The sequence below is a fragment of the Amphiura filiformis genome, chromosome 1 (assembly GCF_039555335.1).
Source record: "Amphiura filiformis chromosome 1, Afil_fr2py, whole genome shotgun sequence".
Taxonomy (NCBI): Eukaryota; Metazoa; Echinodermata; class Ophiuroidea; order Amphilepidida; family Amphiuridae; genus Amphiura; species Amphiura filiformis.
Genome location: NC_092628.1, coordinates 71,218,341 through 71,240,022, shown reverse-complemented (window position 1 = coordinate 71,240,022; position 21,682 = coordinate 71,218,341). Strand labels below are relative to the sequence as shown.

General features: G+C 39.8%; 1 protein-coding gene across 1 annotated transcript in view; it reads left to right on the top strand.

Annotated features, from left to right (window-relative positions):
• Positions 1-1,505: 1,505 nt before the first annotated feature.
• Positions 1,506-21,682, top strand: part of LOC140152480 (tetratricopeptide repeat protein 37-like) — a 45,299-nt gene continuing 25,122 nt past the window's right edge. Inside the window, exon 1 of the mRNA XM_072174813.1 lies at positions 1,506-1,557. The gene's annotated coding sequence lies outside the window, so the exon portion shown is untranslated. The remainder of the gene's footprint in view (positions 1,558-21,682) is intronic.

Below are 21,682 nucleotides of genomic sequence, written 5' to 3'. Positions count from 1 at the left end.
CCCTTGAAAAAGGTAAATTAGGCCTACTTCTGAGAGTTATTAATTAACCTCATATTTGGTCATTTTAACTTTAAAAACTCAATTTTTAAGGTTAAATAAATTGCATTTATCCCACTATTGGCCTATATGTCACCAGCTTTAATAGCTTAAATATGGCATTTGTACCATAATTTTTTTCAATCCCACCTCCCCCCATGTCAAAAAGAAATCTACGCCAATGTTCCGGGGACATATTCCAAGCAGATCCCATATCTCCTCAGACCCACTCCAGCCCTTACAAACCCAAACAGCATGAACGATGCCTGCCCCTCATTTATTATGTTGGCTCCCGCCTTCCCCCACCCCACCCCCAAATGAAAATATCTAGTTACGCCACTGTGGGTAAGTAATTGTTCGATTTAGTTGAACATTTCAGCATTTTATTTTAGCGTTCATTTGAGTTGATTTTTTTAAGTAGCTGTTGCTATCATAAGACCTACTCATTTTGAATGCATGATGAATTTTTTAACAACGAATATAATTTTTTTTTAATTCTTTCCTCCTCCTCCTCCTCCTCCTCCTCCTCCTCCTCCTCCTCCTCCTCCTCATCATCATCATCATCATCATCATCATCATCATCATCATCATGATCATATATACCACCTGTCCCTATCCAAGCCTTAATAGTTTGATACTCGTACTTTTCATAAGTAGGCCTATTATTTTGGAGTGTCTATATTATACCAGGTTGGACATCAATTTAATACAATAGAAGAGGACAAAATTGGTAAAGATATAGTAAATATTTGACACAAAACAATAATGCATGCAGAATTAAAACTGAATTTACGGATAAGATGCATATAATATTGCTATATCTTCTACTTAAATAATTATAAATATTGTACCAACAGATAACTTCATGTGAGATCTGAGAAGACTACTGATATCAGCAGTAGATAGCACGTTGGTTGCTTTCCTTTTTAGGGGAATCACAGATTCCTTTCCATTAGGCTTACAGTTTTACCCTTTTTGGGATGCAAAAAAAAAATCACGAGTCACGAGTATAAAGCATATACGTATCATTCATACAAGTTGGACTCATAAAAAGTCAAGTGGAAATAAAATAATACATAAAAGACACGAAAACAGACACAATAATCTTGCATCAAGTTGTGTAGGCCTACGGTATTTAGCCCAAGCACAAGACCGCGGGTCCAGGCTAGTCTTTGCGCCGGGAATATTGCGATAAATGAGACGGCAACCTTGTTAGTACGGTAAACCGTGAGGACCACAGCTTATGTACATCTACCTCCAACAGCCTATACAATTAAGTCGCTGGTTGAAAGGGACGAGGTTGTCAAGCGTTAAGCCTACAAGGCCACTAGGACTAGGTTGAATTTGCGTTGAAGAAATCCGGCTAGAGTTAAGACTCGGGCTTCGAGAGCGGGCTAGGCTTAGTAGCCTCAAAGCCACCTTAAGACTACGGCTTAAAAAGACTCCTGTCGGGAAACTCGCCCTAACTGTTTTGGAACACCGACTGCCGACATTATCGACGCAGTCTCTGAAATTGAAGTGGTAAGTGAGCGAGAATCATTATCTAATTGCAAAAATATCACGCTATCTGCTAAGTATAATATAACGCCTATTTATTCTGATTCTGTAGTAACCTGTTTATTCTCAGAAAATTAGATAAATCTGTCAGACTCTCCATATCCACGCACCATTCTCAAATAGAAACGCACTTTGGTTTTTGATTTAAATGTCGGTTTATGTTTTATACGAAAAAACACTACAACAGCATTTTAAAAATGTTATATCAAGATAGTTTTGCAAACAATTTTGTTAACACTTTTTAACATTATTTAATCTAAGAATGTTTAGCATCAAGTTTTGATTTAAAAATGTTTTCTTGAATGTTGTGATATAACCGTATAGTAGTTGATTAACTTTATGTGCATTTTTGATGTACAGGGTGAGTAAAAAAAAAAGTGCAATAGAGATAAGAATCCATTTTTATTTAAGAACCGATTTGAACCTTTAAGGTTTTAAAACATTTTATAAATGATATATCCATTAGTGACCTTGTGTGAAATAACCAAGGAATTGGCATTTACCGTTTTGTTTTTATGACACATTTTATAGCGATACCCAAGTTTAATGTTTGTCCAAGAAACATCTAAAATTTGAATGTCAGCCCACTCTGTGTAAGGTAGATTTAGAACAACTGCTATTTTCTTAAGGGATCTGGAATGAGCGTTTTGAGCGTTTCGACAGTATTTTTTGTGGGACATGAGAGCACACCAGACATATCGAATTGCATTCTCAATACGAAGAATGTCTTTCTGATATCAAATAATTTTCAATTTTTGAAATTCACGATATAATACAAATTTTATGACAAATTATTAAAATTTGATATTTTTCACATTTTTGATATATAACAGTCCTCGAAGTAAATTTTATAAATCTAATGACATATTCTTAAAGTGTATGTAGCTGGGAGGAAAAGCCGACGATCAATTGAAAATTTTGACCTTTCATATTGAAGATATGGATTTTTTTCCAAAAAGACCTAATTTTTTTGGTGTTTTAGGAAAAAAATCCATATCTTCAATACGAAAGGTCAAAATTTTCAATTGATCATCGGCTTTTCATCCCACATACATACACTTTAAGTATAAATCATCAGATTTATAAAGTTTACTTCGAGTACTGCTAAATATCAAAAATATCAATTTTTAATCATTTGCCCTAAAATGTGTATTACATTGCGAATTTTAAAAATCAAAATTATTTGATATCAGAAGGACATTCTTCGTATTCAGAATGCAATTCGATATGTCTGATGTGCTCTAATGTCCCACAATAAATACTGCCAAACGTTCATACCCCACCCCTTAACCTCATTGGCATTGAAATAAAATGGAGCACCCAAATTGTTATTGTCCTTGGTCTTGTTTAAGGAAAAGAAACATTATTTGTTGTTATTTTCATTTTACCTTTACTTTAAAGATGTTTATTCTCTATCAAAAACATACACATTTGTTGGCGTATTTTTTCAAATGTCGAAATGAAATGCGCGCAAATTGAAGTGGAGTGATTATGAAATATCCAGTAAGTTGGACATATTGTGATTAAAATAACGTTTTGAACCACCAGGTTAAAAACCAGTTTGACCCCTGCAGAAATAATGGTTTGGTCCTGTTAGTTTATTGCTAAAAAATCAATATGAAGTGATATAAGATCAATATGAGGTGATACATGTGTATTGTCTATTTGTTTATCATGGGCACCATCAGTGTTCATTGGGCCAATCAGCGATCACCTTTAACAAGGCTTGATTCTTGTGTGTGTGTATGTACCACCATTATTCTGTCAACATTCATGCAGACAAGTCATGTGGTGAATTTTTTCTCCCGAATTTCGTTGGAGAATTAAAACAAATTTGTCATGATCGTGTATGAAGGAAATAAATTGAGGGGACCGCTGTGGATAAATGATGCTACTAGCTGGAATAAAAACTTTAGGTCTATTATAATTGCACAAGTACCGGGCAATTCGCCGGGTGCATGGCTTGATATTTCATCGGTTATTTAAGTGCATTCATAGACCGTTTAAATCTACATCTAAAAAGAAATACTTGGACGGGACCAATGCAATTGGTATCGACGTCCAGATTCTAGTGGCATCACAAATGTCTAAAACATCGCAACTACAAATGGTAGTAATAGTTTGGTCTCCTTTTCGCATCTGAAGTGGGCAGAAAATAGACGTTTTAATTTGAAGTGTTTACGCACGAAACAACCAGCAGCAGGGCGAGTGAAACCATCGAGATGAGGTTTACAGCGGCCTTGCAGCAAGCATGGAAGGATCGAAGGGTAAATAATTTGCGACATTGATCGGAATTTTATTTGCATCAAATACCTGGTTAAAACTAACCCGATTGAGGGAACGGAAGCCGCTGGATTGTAACAATTCTACGTAAAATAACAGTACTGAAACGTAATTTTCAAGTAAGATGTCTGCAGTCATCTATCCCGAGTATCCATGAAGAGGAGGCAGCAGTGGTGTTGAGGTCATAATGGCAGTCATAATGAGTTGATTTGGTGAGAAACTTGCTTTTAAAAAGTTCGTCATATCAGTTTCAGTATAAACGTAGGGAGATATATTCAATAGTGAGACAAAGTATTAATATTGCTTTATAAAATTTAATTCACAAAAATGACTGAGCTAAAAGTACGTCAAACTTTGATTCACGAAAACAGAACACAAAACACAAAGCCCGTCAATCAATCGGTGGTGATTATGCAAATAGCCGATTTTCTATGACGTGTCAGCAACCCATTACATGCATTACAATGATTGCGACGGTCGTATATTAATATTAATGAGATGACGTTATACCTAAATTTACACTAGTATATAATACATCGTTGAATACGTACGACATTTAGTCGAATCCAAAACAAATTGTATGAGCTTTTATGTATCAATAAACTTGTGCAGTTAATGGGTTAAAATGTTATAAATTAGTATCATATTGGGCTTTTACATTCAATTTACGTTGTTCACGTAATGCATTGACTTAATTGAGAGAAAAATATCGGACTTCTGCAGGACAAAGATAGGCATGACAGGCTGCAGAATTCAACGCACTTGATTATATCGAATTGGCGTGTTTCATTGTTATAAAAAGAAAATATGATCGATATTATTTCAAAACAGGGCGGGGCAATGAATGCCAGAATGAATGACAAGTTGGGGCAATGATTGATATTAAAGGGTGCTTTGATAAAAAGCATGGATCAGAAATAATAAGCGTTGGGTCAAGAGAACTCAAACTTTTTGGGGAGTACCAAGCCTTAATTGGTCCAAGGTCCAATAAATTCACGGATTTTGATTGTTGTAGTGGATTAGAAGATCTCGGGGTTTTCCCCTTGTTGGAGGTAAATTAAAATAAGAGGTGGGCCATGCCGGCGACATGCATCGTACTACTGTTTATGCTCTCTCCATTCATATGCCGCGCTGTTTTTTTTTTTTGTGGGTGGGGCATCTTGTAGTAATGTCAATGACCATCAGGAAATTTAATGAGCAGCTTTAATTCTGAATGGTGCACTCGTGTGCAGTTTTAATTTTGAATGATTTTAATTTTGAATGGTGCACAGTTTTTGCTGATAGCATGCCATCATGAAAAATTGTAAAATGGTTAGCAGGTTTAATATTCAAGGCAATCGGTGAGCGTCATGTAAATAGAGATGCTTGTGTATGAAACTTGCAGAAAATGTCAACAGAATTGAACAGCACTATAATAATTTTAGCATTTTGGAAGGTCGTTTAAGGGTTTCTCGGACAGTAGACTGCCTTGTACTCCACTTATTTGCATACTCTGGCTGTTAGTATTACATGTACATTAAATTAACACTAATCATTTGACCACTTAATGTTGAATACAGTAATTGTAAATTGAACGCATTCATAATGGTTAACATTTATTATCGAAAATAGTCTATGACATATTCTATTTTGTCATATATGCAAAAATTGTGATTTTTAAAGGAGCTTATGGAAAATTTATCATCAGGAAAGCCAAAGTGATAAACAAGTTGTTGGATCATAGTCTATGGTCTATGGTTGGATTGCCCAAATTCTTCCAGCTAATTTGCCGAATGCTTATTGATCAGCAATGAGTTCCAACTCGGCATAGTTTACTTCAATTGTTTACTCCACTCGGTGACATCTTTATGTACCGGATTTTCAAAAAATGAGTAAATATTTTGTTTTTCTTTGAGTAAGGTATTTTCATTAGGCTTGTGTGTATATATAGGTGAAGGACTATATGCTTGCACAATTTGCTCCTCCTTGTTTTTCTCTTCTTCATTGCAGATTAAATACTTCTAGTCGGGTAGCAGAAGGGAAGATGCTTTGCCTGTTTTAAGAGTCGCAATTACCACAGCTACTTGACGTTGATCCCATCATTAACCTACAATACCTACAGGGGCTTACTTTAGCCACATATAACAATGACTTATATTGGTATAGTTTTGCACATAACATGGAATGTTACGAAGGAGGCTAAGGATGGATGCAAATACCACTGAAGAAGTTACTGCATGGTCCTTTATTAAGCAGTCAAAGGATGATACAAGAACAGCGTACAATATATTCAGCACAGATTAATAAATATACTCGATTAACATGATAATGGTATAATTAAACACTAGGTATAGATGCACTTCTGCCTAGGTGAAGAAGAAATTGTATAGTATTGCATGTTGCATTTATAAGCTACACAAGGACTGTTTCGATTGCTTGGGTTAATAAGCATAAAATAAAACGGCATGCAATCATGTATTAAAAAAAACAAAACAAAAAACCATGTACTCACTTCTTATTGAGATGGGACCAAAGTACTGGAATTGCGTGTGATTCAATTTATCGGAACATTTGACTGGCTCACCAGCATGTATTATACAGCATTATCAAATATTACTTTCAGTTGTTGTGTATCGGTATACTCCAAATGTCTGCTTAATGGAAGTATGGAGAAAGTATATTTAGCAATTGGAGTGCTCAAGTTATAAGTTTACATTTGCTGACACTGTGCAGTGGATAAGTTACATTGTACCAGAACAATAATTATTAAGAATTCAATTGTCAGGTTGGCGTAAGTTAGTCAGTGACCAAACTACATTTTCACATTTTCTCCAGAAACTTAAGAAACAGAATTACGGTGCCCGCAAATTTCAAGATTGTTTTCATATATAGTATTTGGTCGCTCTCGTGATGTGTCTTGCTCTTTTCATTTGAGCATTATACCTGGTGTAGATATGTTTGCTTCGCCACTTTGGTATTGTTAGTTCATATTTTGATATTATTGTATTATTAATAATTGTGCAATTTTGGTTATTAATTATATTTAAAAAAGTGTGCTATATGTTTCGCATAATATTTTGCCTACTCCACTCAAGTTATTTTCTTGGTGGTACTCGTGATTGCTCTTTTCATTGAGTATTATACCTGGTGTAAATATGTTTGTTTCGCCACTTTGGTATTGTTTGTGTTAAGTATCCATTTGTTTGCAATTTTTCATATTCAATTTGATACTGTGTTAAATTGCCATTTTGATATTGCATTGAATTGATCATGTGTTTAATTGCTTTGCGGTATACTTCATTTTCATTTTTTTTAGTTTTCAACTCACGTGTTATCTATGTAGTGTACAGCTTGGCTTTTAAAAAAATTGTGTTTTATGATTCTAATTTCATCTTCTGTTTGATATCTGTTTGCAGTATATTGCCGTTGTTTATAAAAAATTACTTTGGTTAAGCTTATTTTGCTTTATTGCTTTTGCCTTCACTTTAAACATTTCACATAGTTGTTTCTTTGCTCATTTTGCATGTATTTTTTTTTTGCAATCCCTTTTGTGCAATGTTCATCGTGTTCCTCATTTAAAATTTAATTGTTATTTTTTAATGATGTATATTTATAGTTCTATGGGCATTTTGTTTTTACGTACTCATGTTTTAATTGTAAAGCGCCTTGTGGTCTTTGATATAATGCGCTATATAAGATTAAGTTGCTGATAATCTGATAATCATGCATAACGGGCGATAACAGATCTATAAAAGGCCCTCGCAATATGTTGGCTACAATATGTTGGCTACAAAACTTGATAAAGTTTTATGAGGTATGGATTACAAATGGGTCACAAAAACTCACAAATTGTTTGACCAAAAGGTATTCACAATATAACGTTTAGCCGAATTTTCCATCTATAACTATTCAGCCACAGTTACATTGTATTGACGATGAATGCATTAAAGTTAATCGTATTATGCAGGTGATACTGCTTGGATTATTAACACTTGTTACTCAAATGCACTCATCTATTTCTTGGCAATACCAAATAATGCAAAAAAAAAAGGAAAGAAAGAAATCTATATACCCCTACCCTTCACCAAAAAAAAAAAAAAAAAAAAAAAAAAAAAAAAAGTAAGGAGTCACTTGCATACATTTTAATGTATGACTAGTGCCTCCTTTGGCAATGTTTTCTAACATGTATTTAATTATGTACATGTATACTTTATATATTTTCATATTGGATTAATATACTATTTTATATCCAAATTAACCTTTCAGGAATTTCTCTCCTAGGATTCCAGGAAGCAATCTCTTGGAAGAACAGTATTCATGCACAGTTATCGTAAAGATTCAGCCCACTATTCACTAATATAATTATTCATTTGTTTAGTTATGACATGATCAGCTCCTGATTCATGATCAATTCAGCTCCCAGGTAGATTGTTCACTGGGGAGGTACTAGATTCCAGGTAGATTGTTCACTGGGACGGTATATCCAATAATATATTCATTATGACATGATCAGTTCCCAGGTAGGTTGTTCACTGGGTTGAGGTAACTTAGGTAGGTTCATCTAGGTCCTGATTCATGATCAATTCAGCTCCCAGGTAGATTGTTCACTGGGGAGGTACTAGATTCCAGGTAGATTGTTCACTGGGGCGGTATATCCAATAATATAGTTTTGTTATGACTTAATCAGCTCCCAGGTAGATAGTTCACTGGGGAGGTATCTTAGGTAGGTTCATCTAGGTCCTGGTAATAATACTAACTATATTTTCAAAGTATTGTGGAAGCTGTTTTCTTAATGTGCATGCTAATTTATTGTAACATATGATATTTGATGCAAATAAATATATGAATGTCTGTCTGAATGCCTGACAGATACGCAATTGGTGTTTGTGGTCGAATTATTTCTGTCTGGGGGTAAAAACTGGAGTTGGAGTCGAATGAGGTACGAAGGACTTAAAGTAATGTTAGAAAGTTTGTTTGAACAGAAAAAAGAAATTAAAATAACACAAAAATCAACCTTATTTAAGTTTCAGAGCTGGTGCCTTTATCGCGCATTGTGTGCTCTCATTCACAATACATGGTACCTCGTGGACAAATAATGAAATTGGGTATCGTAGCAAAAGGACTCATAAAAGGTAAACGGTAGATGTGATTGACTTCATTTTTTCACAACAGGTGACTATTGAGTGTGGCATTTATAGAAACTTTCAATAATTGGAAAGTTCAACGTGGTTCTTACATAAATATCGATTCTTTGCTCTATTGCACTTTTTTTTACTCACCCTGTATGTGTATTAGGCCAAGAAAAAAATTGTTTGCTTGCCCTCCAGTGGGATTTTTAGGGTGGGTCGGTCGGTCGGAAAAATATATGTATTTTTTTAATGACTCACTACTGTATAGGCCTGTAGGCAATGAACATTGGTCATGTGAAAAGATACATGTACTTCACTTCAGACCTTTAATATACGCAAGATAGGCCTACACCATAGAAATTGACTCAATTAGAACGACTGCATACTTACATGCATACGACGCTAAGTATATCGGAAACATACATTGATGAATGGTTATAAATGTTGTAATGTGTTTACAGTAATGATTTTCTTCTTGAGAAAAATGTTGTTGGCCAAATTTAGCTTTGAAATAAAATTTAAGACACAGAAAAAGCAATAAAAACGCTTTAAAATTATAAACTAAAAATTTAATTTTTTTTTAAAGGGCCGACCCTGATTTTGGCCAATTTTGGGTCGGTCGGTAGAGGGCAAGCAAAAAACCATTTTGGCCTTATAAGTTATTACTGGTTTTATCCTGTTGATTTAAAGTATATAGTCGCTGGTTTTATGCTTGGTGTATAATTTCTGAACACTACCTAAACACGTGTTTTTTTGGCATTTGTGTTTGCTATTATGTTGAATGTTATCTATGCCCGTGTTAACGGGGCATAGATATTGTATTTGTTGTGTTTAGTCTTCGGCTTCTCCTTCTCCTTCTTATCTATGCCCGTGGAACGGTGGCATAGATATTGTATTTGTTGTGTTTAGTCTTCGACTTCTCCTTCTCCTCCTCCTCCTCCTCCTTCTTCTTAAGACCACTTCTTTGCACTCCTCTAGCTCAAGAACCAAAAAAGTCTCGGGACCCATACTTGGTACAATGATGGCCCATGACCCCTAGATACATCCTAGGGTACCCCCGACCCAAAGGTCAAAGGTCATGGGCTACAGGGGGGCAATATGTGTAAAATTTCAAACAGCTCTAGCTCAAAAACTATAGCGCCCTCAGGGTTCATACTTGGTACAATGATGGCCTATGACCCTAGAAGTATGCTATGCTAGCCACAACCCCAGAGGTCAAAGTTCATATATGCTTTAAAAAGCAAAATAGGTATGACCGGTTAACACAGTGTATCGCAATAGGTAGAATTTTGGTAGCTACCTGTATTTGCAATGATGAAGGCTTCAAATATACGTCACGACGTACAATGGGGTTAAGAGGTTAACCGCTTAAAGGGACAAAATGTTTTGGGATTAAAGGGGTTTTCTCCAGTCTGGTGGTGTTTCAGAGAGAATGAGGGTCTGATGGAGTATAAGAGAGAGTGATGGCTTGGTGGGGTATTAGAGAGTATAGGGCCAGCCTGGTGGAGTTTTAGAGGGAGTGAGTGTCTGGTGGAGTATAAGAGAGAGTGGGGGTCTGCTGGGGTATAAGAGAGAGTGAAGGTTTGGTAGGGTATTAGAGAGAGTGTGGGCCAGTCTGGTGGTGTTTTAGAGAGAGTAAGTGTATAGTGGGGTATAAGAGAGAGCGAAGGCTTGGTGGAGTATTAGAGAGTGTGGGCCAGTCTGGTGGTGTTTTAGAGAGAGTGAGTGTATAGTGGGGTATAAGAGAGAGTGAAGGCTTGGTGGGGTATTAGAGAGAGTAGGGCCAGCCTGGTGGTGTTTTAGAGCGAGTGAGTGTCTGGTGGAGTATAAGAGAGAATGAGGGTCTGGTGGCGTATTAGAGTATGGTCCAGTCTGGTGGTGTTTTAGAGCGATTGATGGTCTGATGGGGTATAAGAGAGAGTGAAGGCATGGTGGGGTATTAGAGAGAGTAGGGCCAGCCTGGTGGTGTTTTAGAGCGAGTGAGTGTCTGGTGGAGTATAAGAGAGTGATGGTCTGGTGGGGTGTTAGAGAGAGTGTGGGCCACGGGCATAGATATTCGTGTTTGGTCAAACACAACTGTGGGAGTTTCTAGTTATCTATGCCCGTGTAACGGGGCATAGATATTGTATTTGTTGTGTTTAGTCTTCGACTTCTCCTTCTCCTTCGCCTTCTCCTTCTCCTTCTTCTCAAGATCAGTCCTTTGCACCCCTCTAGCTCAGGAACTAAAGTAGCCCCTGGGCCCATACTTGGTACAATGATGGCCCATGACCTCTAGATACATCCTAGGGTACCCCCTGACCCCAAAGGTCAAAGGTCATGGGCTACAGGGGGCAATATGTGTAAAAGTTCAAACAGCTCTAGCTCAACTACTATAGCGCCCTCAGGGTTCATACTTGGTACAATGATGGCCTATGACCCTAGAAGTATGCTATGCTAGCCGCAATCCCAGAGGTCAAAGTTCATATGCTCTAAAAAGCAAAATAGGTACGACCGGTTAACACAGTGTATCGCAATAGGTAGCATTTTGGTAGCTACCTGTATTTGCAATGATAACGGCCTGAATCGTACGTCAAGGAAATTGATCACAAAAATTCCTTAAAAGGGAATGTGTAGGCTTTTGATATTAGTGCCTTGGACCACCTCAAAAGGTTGTCATTGTGGGACATGGCGTATGGTTGGTTAATGGGTGTTAGGAGGGTTAAGGGTTGTCACGGTTTGTAAGGGGTGGTCACCAGTTTTTATAGATTTGGCGCCCAATTGGGCGCTTTTTTTCATTTTAGGTGCTATGAGGATGATACTTATATCAATTACAGTTTAGGGTCTGGTGAGGCATTAGAGAGAGTGTCCGCCAGTCTGGTGGTGTTTTAGAGCTAGGGAATGTCTGGTGGAGTATAAGAGAGAGTGAGGGTCTGGTGGGGTATTAGAGAGAGTGTGGTCCAGTCTGGTGGTGTTTTAGAGCTAGTGAGTGTCTGGTGGAGTATAAGAGAGAATGATGGCTGGGTGGGGTATTAGAGAGAGTTTGGGTCAGTCTGGTGGTGTTTTAGAGCGAGTGAGTGTCTGGTGGAGTATAAGAGAGTGAAGGCTTGGTGGGGTATTAGAGAGAGTATGGGTCAGCCTGTTGGTGTTTTAGAGCGAGTGAGTGTCTGGTGGAGTATAAGAGAGAGTGAAGGCTTGGTGGGGTATTAGAGAGAGTATGGGTCAGCCTGTTGGTGTTTTAGAGCGAGTGAGTGTCTGGTGGAGTATAAGAGAGTGTAGGCTTGGTGGGGTATTAGAGAGAGTATGGGTCAGCCTGTTGGTGTTTTAGAGCGAGTGAGTGTCTGGTGGAGTATAAGAGAGAGTGAGGGTCTGGTGGGGTATTAGAGAGAGTGTGGGCCAGTCTGGTGGTGTTTTAGAGCTAGTGAGTGTCTGGTGGAGTATAAGAAAGAGTGATGGCTGGGTGGGGTATTAGAGAGTTTGGGTCAGCTTGGTGGTGTTTTAGAGCGAGTGAGTGTATGGTGGAGTATAAGAGAGAGTGAGGGTCTGGTGGGGATCTAGAGAGAGTGTGGTCCAGTCTGGTGGTGTTTTAGAGAGATTGATGGTCTGATGAGGTATAAGAGAGAGTGAAGGCTTGGTAGGGTATTAGAGAGAGTATGGGTCAGTCTGGTGGTGTTTTAGAGCTAGTGAGTGTCTGATGGAGTATAAGAGAGAGTGATGGCTGGGTGGGGTATTAGAGAGAGTTTGGGTCAGCCTGGTGGTGTTTTAGAGCGAGTGAGTGTCTGGTGGAGTATAAGAGAGCGTGAGGGTCTGGTGGGGTATCAGAGAGAGTGTGGTCCAGTCTGGTGGTGTTTTAGAGAGAGTGAGGGTCTGGTGGGGTATAAATGGGAGGGAAGGCTTGGTAGGGTATTAGAGAGAGTGTGGGCCAGTCTAGTGTTATGAGCATTACATGTATATCAAATGAAAGTTTAAAACAAGGGGTTTCACATGGTGCTCACCAAGTTTTCGTTTTTGAATAGGGGAGGTGGTTAGGTGTGGTCATCACGGGCATAGATATTCGTGTTTGGTCAAACACAACTGTGGTTATCTATGCCCGTGCAACGGGGCATAGATATTGTATTTGTTGTGTTTAGTCTTCGACTTCTCCTTCTCCTTCTCCTTCTCCTCCTTCTCCTTCTCCTCCTTCTCAAGATCAGTCCTTTGCCCTCCTCTAGCTCAGGAACTAAAGTAGCCCCTGGGCCCATACTTGGTACAATGATGGCCCATTACCCCTAGATACATCCTAGGGTACCCCCCGACCCCAAAGGTCAAAGGTCATGGGCTACAGGGGGCAATATGTGTAAAATTTCAAACAGCTCTAGCTCAACTACTATAGCGCCCTCAGGGTTCATACTTGGTACAATGATGGCATATGACCCTAGAAGTATGCTATGCTAGCCGCAACCCCAGAGGTCAAAGTTCATATGCTTTAAAAAGCAAAATAGGTACGACCGGTTAACACAGTGTATCGCAATAGGTAGCATTTTGGTAGCTACCTGTATTTGCAATGATGAAGGCTTCAAATATACGTCAAGACGTACAATGGGGTTAAGAGGTTAACGGCTTAAAGGGACACAATGTTTTGGGATTAAAGGGGTATTCTCCAGTCTGGTGGTGTTTCAGAGAGAGTGAGGGTCTGATGGAGTATGAGAGAGAGTGATGGCTTGGTGGGGTATTAGAGAGAGTTTGGGCCAGCCTGGTGGTGTTTTAGAGCGAGTGAGTGTCTGGTGGAGTATAAGAGAGAGTGAAGGCTTGGTGGGGTATTATAGAGAGTATGGGTCAGCCTGTTGGTGTTTTAGAGCGAGTGAGTGTCGGGTGGAGTATAAGAGAGAGTGAAGGCTTGGTGGGGTATTAGAGAGTATGGGTGTTGGTGTTTTAGAGCGTATGAGTGTCTGGTGGAGTATAAGAGAGAGTGGGAGTCTGGTGGGGCATTAGAGAGAGTTTGGGTCAGCCTGATGGTGTTTGAGAGCGAGTGAGTGTCTGGTGGAGTATAAGAGAGAGTGAGGGTCTGGTGGGGTATTAGAGAGAGTGTGGTCCAGTCTGGTGGTGTTTTAGAGCGAGTGAGTGTCTGGTGGAGTATAAGAGAGTGATGGGCTGGTGGGGTGTTAGAGAGAGTGTGGGCCACGGGCATAGATATTCGTGTTTGGTCAAACACAACTGTGGTTTCTAGTTAGTCTTCTCCTTTTCCTCCTCCTCAAGACCACTTCTTTGCACACCTCTAGCTCAGGAACTAAAGTAGCCCCTGGGCCCATACTTGGTACAATGATGGCCCATGACCCTAGATACATCCTAGGGTACCCCCCGACCCCAGAGGTCAAAGGTCATGGGGTACAGGGGGCAATATGTGTAATTGGTCTCCCATCCACTCGGAGGCCATGACCGACGAAATGTTCAATGTGTATGAGGGCAGCAGTGGTCTCCCATCCACTCAGCAGGCCATGATCAACGAAATTTTCAATGTGTATGAGGGCAGCAGTCTGAATGCGTGAATGAGTTGCATTATCAATCATGATTATCATGATTATTGCACGCCGGTTTAAATTCTCATGTTTACAAGTGGACCTGGATAATATAATTGTAATACTTGGATTTATGTGGATGAATATATAGTTCTACCATTAGGGTTTACACCCGGTAAGTAGGTTTTATAGGTTTTATAAATGTGATTACAATTTTATTGCCTTAAAATCAGAATTTTCTCTTGACCCACCAAAGGCTGACAATACCGTAGGCCTACCGGTGGCTGACAGTAAAAATAGAGCTCTAATTTTCCTTGCACTGTATCTTCAAATCTGTAGGCCCTATTTTTCCATATTGGCCAGCATGCTATATCATCATGATTACTACGCTCTTTAGCCTGGCTTGAGCATTTTGTTTAAGCCTGGCATTGCTGGTCAATATCAGGACCCAACCAAGCATCATGCCCTGCATCATGAGCGCGAGCATGCAAGTGTCTCTGCACGGCGCGACCGTTTTAACCGGGCCGGCCGTTTACCGAGGACCGTTTAAACAAACTTGCAGAATGATCCGAGAAAAATAGAATGGAACGATGCTCTAAAAATGAATTTAAAAAACAGTTCCAGGTTTAAATTACCTAACCCTAGGTAGCCTACTCACATCGTCACACCTCCGTCACTACGATGACTGATTTCCTATGGTGAGGAACAACAAATGCTAGGCCTAGCTAGCATGCTAGGCCCCCTGTGCCATGATGTTTCGGCTACATGATATTTGTTAAAGTCTTAGTCAGATTCCCTTTTACAAATTAAGCGTACTGCTAGCCATAGACATACCACTTGTTTGTCTGGGCTGCTAGCCGTCCAGCGCGTATTATTTGCACAAGGTCCAATGCACACGCTTGACGTCGCGCGCGTATACGCGATGGTTAAGCTGTCAAATGAAATCTGAATAAGACTTTAGGCCTACCATTTACAAAATGATTGTGAATAAATAATTGTTTATATTGTGAGGAACATGGGAAAGAACAACCAGCATGCCCGGCCAGCATGACTATTATAGGGCCATGAATTTGAGCTTCAAATTACCATACAAAATAATAAATAGGCATACTCAGTAATTTTCTCATCCGGATGATAATTAAAAATCAAGATTCAGATTTTGTTAGTGGTTTTAAAGCCAAAAGCCGGACGTGTAATTTATTTTACAAACAAAATACAAGATTTATTTTCCAATTTTGTCAATAGTCCACCATATATACTGCTATTTTCCTCGGTTTTTTTTTTTTTGGGGGGGCAAATGTTTCATTTCAAAAATATCTAATTGGCAATTTTAATGACTTTATCCTTCAAGTACACTTAAGCAATAACAAATTTGTATTTTTACACCTTCACTGGGATGTCACGGAGGCTAGGCTAGCTAAAATAATTTGATTGTAATATCGTTTGGTTGTAGCTGAGACCGGGGGCAGCTGAGACCTAGACGCAGATCGCAAAGCTCACTCCGGGAGCTCACTCGATTAACGTAAGGCCGTGTAAAATTAATATTTTGGTTCTCGTCCCTCCCTCCTCAATTTCTGGGATTTGTCAGATTTTTTTTTTTTTTTAGATTTTTCAATTTTTTAGACTTTGGAATGATTTATGAAATCTTCATACATATAAATAAGTTTATTAGAGAACAAGCATCACTTCCAAGTCTTTTGTGGTACTCTAGGGGTTTATCCTCAGAATCTCACATTTGAAAAAAAAAAAAAAAAAGGGCCTCATCGTTTCCTCGAGCACTGTTGGAGAAGACCGAAAACTACTGACAATGCTAATTTTACATTGAAAAAAAAAAAAAAAAAAAAAAACACCTCCCTCCCTCATCAATTCATGAAAATCCTCTGGACGAGAACCAAAACATTAATTTTATACGGCCTAACACAGGAACAAACATATCAGGAAAAATTGTTTATATTTATTCAATATTCATTCAAAACAGGACTCTGTTTTGTTTAGAATGTGTGTGCATATTTATTGGTTTACGTGCTGTGATCGGGGCTGCTTTTTATTTATTTTTTTGAGTAGTGGCCATAATTTAAATTGGACGCTGCAATTCGCAAATGCCAATTTTTTTGTCCATGTCCGGGGCCCCGATCACCCCATGTTTTGATTGCTACGTCAGACGCGGAAGTCATTGTTGCGCGTCCGGAGTCAATTGTGAGATATCAGTGACCCCAGACAAACAAGTGGTATGTCTATGTTAGTGACCTCGTATTGCGTTCGCGTTTTCACAAATAATAAAATACTAGCGGGTACCCGCGCTTCGCGCGGGCCCCCGCTAGATGAGTAAATGGGAGCGGTTAGTAAACGGGATCGGTTAGTATAAACGATGGAAATGGTAATCATGTCAATTGGTATCGCTTTTAACAGCTCAATTATTACGCGGTTAGTGATGTGGTAGGCCTACCATTTGTTGCCTCTACTTTGCAAACGACGTTCTTACTTTCCCGTTCTTTCTTTCTTGCTTTCCCGTTCTTTCTTTCTTGCTTTCCCGTTCTTTCTTTCTTGCTTTCCCGTTCTTTCTTTCTTGCTTTCCCGTTCTTTCTTTCTTGCTTTCCCGTTCTTTCTTTCTTTCTTTCTTGCTTTCCCTCCTTTTTGTTGCCTCTACTTTGCAAACGACGTTCTTTCTTTCTTACTTTCCCGTTCTTTCTTTCTTGCTTTCCCGTTCTTTCTTTCTTGCTTTCCCTCCCTTTCTTTCTTGCTTTCTCTCCCTTTCTTTCTTGCTTTCCCTCCCTTTCTTTCTTGCTTTCCCTCCCTTTCTTTCTTGCTTTCCCTCACTTTCTTTCTTGCTTTCCTTTCTTTCTTTCTTTCTTTCTTTCCCTTTCTTTCTATCTTTCTTTCTTTCTTTCCCTTTTCTTTCTTTCTTTCTAAGTTCTTTCTTTCTTTCCCTCTTTCCTTCCCTTTTTACTTATTTTTCTTTGTCTTTCCTTTTTTTTTCAGTTTCTCTCTTTCCTGCGTTCCATTTCTCTTTCTGTTTCTTGCTTGTTCACTTTCTTTCTCTCTCTCTCTCTCTCTCTTTCTTTCTTTCTTTCTTTCTGTCTGTCTATTTCTTCTTTGTTTTCGTTTCTCTCTCCCTTTCTCTTTCTTGCTTTCCCGTTGTTTCTTTTTCTTTCTTTCTTTCTTTCTTTCGTTCTTTCCCCCTTTCTTTCCCTCTTTCCTTCCCTCTTTCCTTCCTTTTTTCCTTCCTTCCTTCTTCTTTCTTTACATAGGCATAAATCCCGGGATGAGTAATAAATTCCTCAATATTTCGATAAGGGGCATGATCTACTGAATCACCCCCGGGGAATCACCTCCATGTTGACGCATGTATGTGGGTTCCTTTATTTCTTTCGTTCGTTTTTTTTTATATGTGTTTCTGTTTCATCAAGTAGGCCTATAGCAACATTGGGTTTCAAGAAGGTTGAGTTACATAGCGTAAATTCCGGTGTTGGGGTGGGTATACCCCCCCCCCCCCCAATGTTTTGATAAGGTCAATGGTCCGTACAATCACCCCAAGTTCACACATGTATAATAGATGTGGGTTTCTGACAAAATTAACCTCATTTTTGGCCAAACTAAAAAGTGCTAATTTTTGCGGCCTTCGTGCGAATTTGTTCCACTTTTGCACAATATAATTCACCAGTAGGCCTAATTAGCTTGCCATAAATTATTCTGTCGCCAAGATGCTGGCTTCACTGTAGGCCTATTGCAAGAAATTGATTTAAACGGACCCATCCCCCATGCCATGCCATGCCAAGAGAAATCTACGCCATCGTTAATGTTGCCAAAAGATTCACTATTAATATGCCTACTTCAAGAAATGTTTTCATCCCTCCCCTAATGTCAAAAAGAAATCTACGCCACGGATATTTAGCGGTTGCGGTTTTATAGTTATACCATGCTATAATCTGCTAATAATGTCCCACACTCCCCATCGAAATTCATCACAACCTGACAAACGAATAAACTCAAATTACTTTCCAATACCGTATATATGCCTAGGCCTACCTTGAATTTAAAATCTTCGGAAAGTCATCACAAAAGAAGTTTCCGAAAGTCATAATTTGCATAAACGAATGCAGTTGATTTATTATTATAGCCGTTGCGGTTACCATGCCGCATAATGCCCACTCTCCGTCGAATATCACTTTCAAAATTATTAGATCACTTGGACCATTTATTTTCAAAATACGTAACTTAAAACCACCTTTGTCTCAGCCATTAATTTGTTAGTTCCGTCTAAGAGATGTGATATTTTCCGTCTTAGATGAAACTGGAAGTTTTGTTACCATTAGCGCGTCGGGAAGTTGCCACGACCTGTGCGTAATCCGCGTATAGCAACGCAGCAACGGACCGTAAATAAGCGGGCCACCATTGGTTGATCTACCGAATAAATCCAAATAATTATTTGTATTTATTAATTTATCTATCTATCTATGCATTTACCATTCATCTGGAAATGCTAGAACTTATTTATTTATCTATTTATTAATTTATAATTTATCTATAATCTCCGAGATGATACCGATGAATCGATCAGTTCCTCTTCAAAGTATCGATTATCGGCAAGTTCCTCTTTAATAGTATATAGATAGATGCTTAGATCACACGCATCATGCATATTCATGAGGTTATGAAAGAATTTTGGTACCTACCTGTATTTGCAATGATGAAGGCTTCAAATATAGGCCTACGTCACAACGTACAACGGGGTTAAGAGGTTAACCGCTTAAGGGACAAAATGTTTTGGGATTAAAGGGGTATTCTCCAGTCTGGTGGTGTTTCAGAGAGAATGAGGGTCTGATGGAATATAAGAGAGAGTGATGGCTTGGTGGGGTATTAGAGAGAGTATGGGGCCAGGTTGGTGGAGTTTTAGAGCGAGTGAGTGTCTGATGGAGTATTAGAGAGTGTGGACCAGTCTGGTGGTGTTTTAGAGAGAGTGATGGTCTGATGGGGTATAAGAGAGAGTGAAGGTTTGGTAGGGTATTAGAGAGAGTGTGGGCCAGTCTGGTGGTTTTAGAGAGAGTGAGTGTATAGTGGGGTATAAGAGAGAGTGAAGGCTTGGTGGGGGTAGGCCCTATTGAGTAGGGCCAGCCTGGTGGTGTTTTAGAGCGAGTGAGTGTCTGGTGGAGTATAAGAGAGAATGAGGGTCTGGTGGGGTATTAGAGAGAGTATGGTCCAGTCTGGTGGTTTTAGAGCGATTGATGGTCTGATGGGGTATAAGAGAGAGTGAAGGCATGGTGGGGTATTAGAGAGAGTAGGGCCAGCCTGGTGGTGTTTTAGAGCGAGTGAGTGTCTAGTGGAGTATAAGAGAGTGATGGTCTGGTGGGGTGTTAGAGAGAGTGGTGTGGGCCACGGGCATAGATATTCGTGTTTGGTCAAACACAACTGTGGTTTCTAGTTATCTATGCCCGTGTTAACGGGGCATAGATATTGTATTTGTTGTGTTTAGTCTTCGGCTTCTCCTTCTCCTCCTTCTCCTTCTCCTTCTCCTTCTCAAGATCAGTCCTTTGCACTCCTCTAGCTTAAGAACTAAAGTAGCCTTGGGGCCCATACTTGGTACAATGATGGCCCATGACCCCTAGATACATCCTAGGGTACCCCCGACCCCAAAGGTCAAAGGTCATGGGCTACAGGGGGCAATATGTGTAAAACTTCAAACAGCTCTAGCTCAAAAACTATAGGGCCCTCAGGGTTCATACTTGGTACAATGATGGCCTATGACCCTAGAAGTATACTATGCTAGCCACAACCCCAGAGGTCAAAGTTCATATGCTTTAAAAAGCAAAATAGGTACGACCGGTTAACACAGTGTATCGCAATAGGTAGCATTTTGGTAGCTACCTGTATTTGCAATGATGAAGGTTTCAAATATACGTCAAGACGTACAATGGGGTTAAGAGGTTAACCGCTTAAAGAAACACACTGTTTTGGGACTAAAGGGGTATTCTCCAGTCTGGTGGTGTTTCAGAGAGAGTGGGGTCTGATGGAGTATAAGAGAGAGTGATGGCTTGGTGGGGTATTAGAGAGAGTTTGGGCCAGCCTGGGGGTGTTTTAGAGCGAGGAGGGTCTGGTGGGGTATTAGAGAGAGTGTGGTCCAGTCTGGTGGTGTTTTAGAGCTAGTGAGTGTCTGGTGGAGTATAAGAGAGTGAGGGTCTGATGGGGTATTAGAGAGAGTGTGGTCCAGTCTGGTGGTGTTTTAGAGCTAGTGAGTGTTTGGTGGAGTATAAGAGAGAGTGATGGCTGGGTGGGGTATTAGAGAGAGTTTGGGTCAGCCTGGTGGTGTTTTAGAGCGAGTGAGTGTCTGGTGGAGTATAAGAGAGAGTGAAGGCTTGGTGGGGTATTAGAGAGAGTATGGGTCAGCCTGTTGGTGTTTTAGAGCGAGTGAGTGTCTGGTGGAGTATAAGAGAGAGTGAAGGCTTGGTGGGGTATTAGAGAGTATGGGTCAGCCTGTTGGTGTTTTAGAGCGAGTGAGTGTCTGGTGGAGTATAAGAGAGAGTGAATGCTTGGTGGGGTATTAGAGAGAGTATGGGTCAGCCTGTTGGTGTTTTAGAGCGAGTGAGTGTCTGGTGGAGTATAAGAGAGAGTGAGGGTCTGGTGGGGTATTAGAGAGAGTGTGGGCCAGCCTGGTGGTGTTTTAGAGCAAGTGAGTGTCTGGTGGAATATAAGAGAGAGTGATGACTGGGTGGGATATTAGAGAGAATTTGGATCAGCCTGGTGGTGTTTTAGAGCGAGTGAGTGTCTGGTGGAGTATAAGAGAGAGTGAGGGTCTGGTGGGGTATTAGAGAGTGTGGTCCAGTCTGGTGGCGTTTTAGAGAGAGTGATGGTCTGGTGGAGTATAAGAGAGAGTAAGGGTCTGATGGGGTATTAGAGAGAGTGTGGGCCAGTCTGGTGGTGTTTTAGAGCGAGTGAGTGTCTGGTGGAGTATAAGAGAGCGTGAGGGTCTGGTGGGGTATTAGAGAGAGTGTGGTCCAGTCTGGTGGTGTTTTAGAGAGATTGATGGTCTGATGGGGTATAAGAGAGAGTGAAGGCTTGGTAGGGTATAAGAGAGTGTGTGGGCCAGTCTGGGGTGTTTTAGAGAGAGTGAGTGTATAGTGGAGTATAAGAGAGAGTGAAGGCTTGGTGGGGTATTAGAGACTATGGGTTAGCCTGGTGGTGTTTTAGAGCGAGTGAGTTTCTGGTGGAGTATAAGAGAGAGTGATGGTCTGG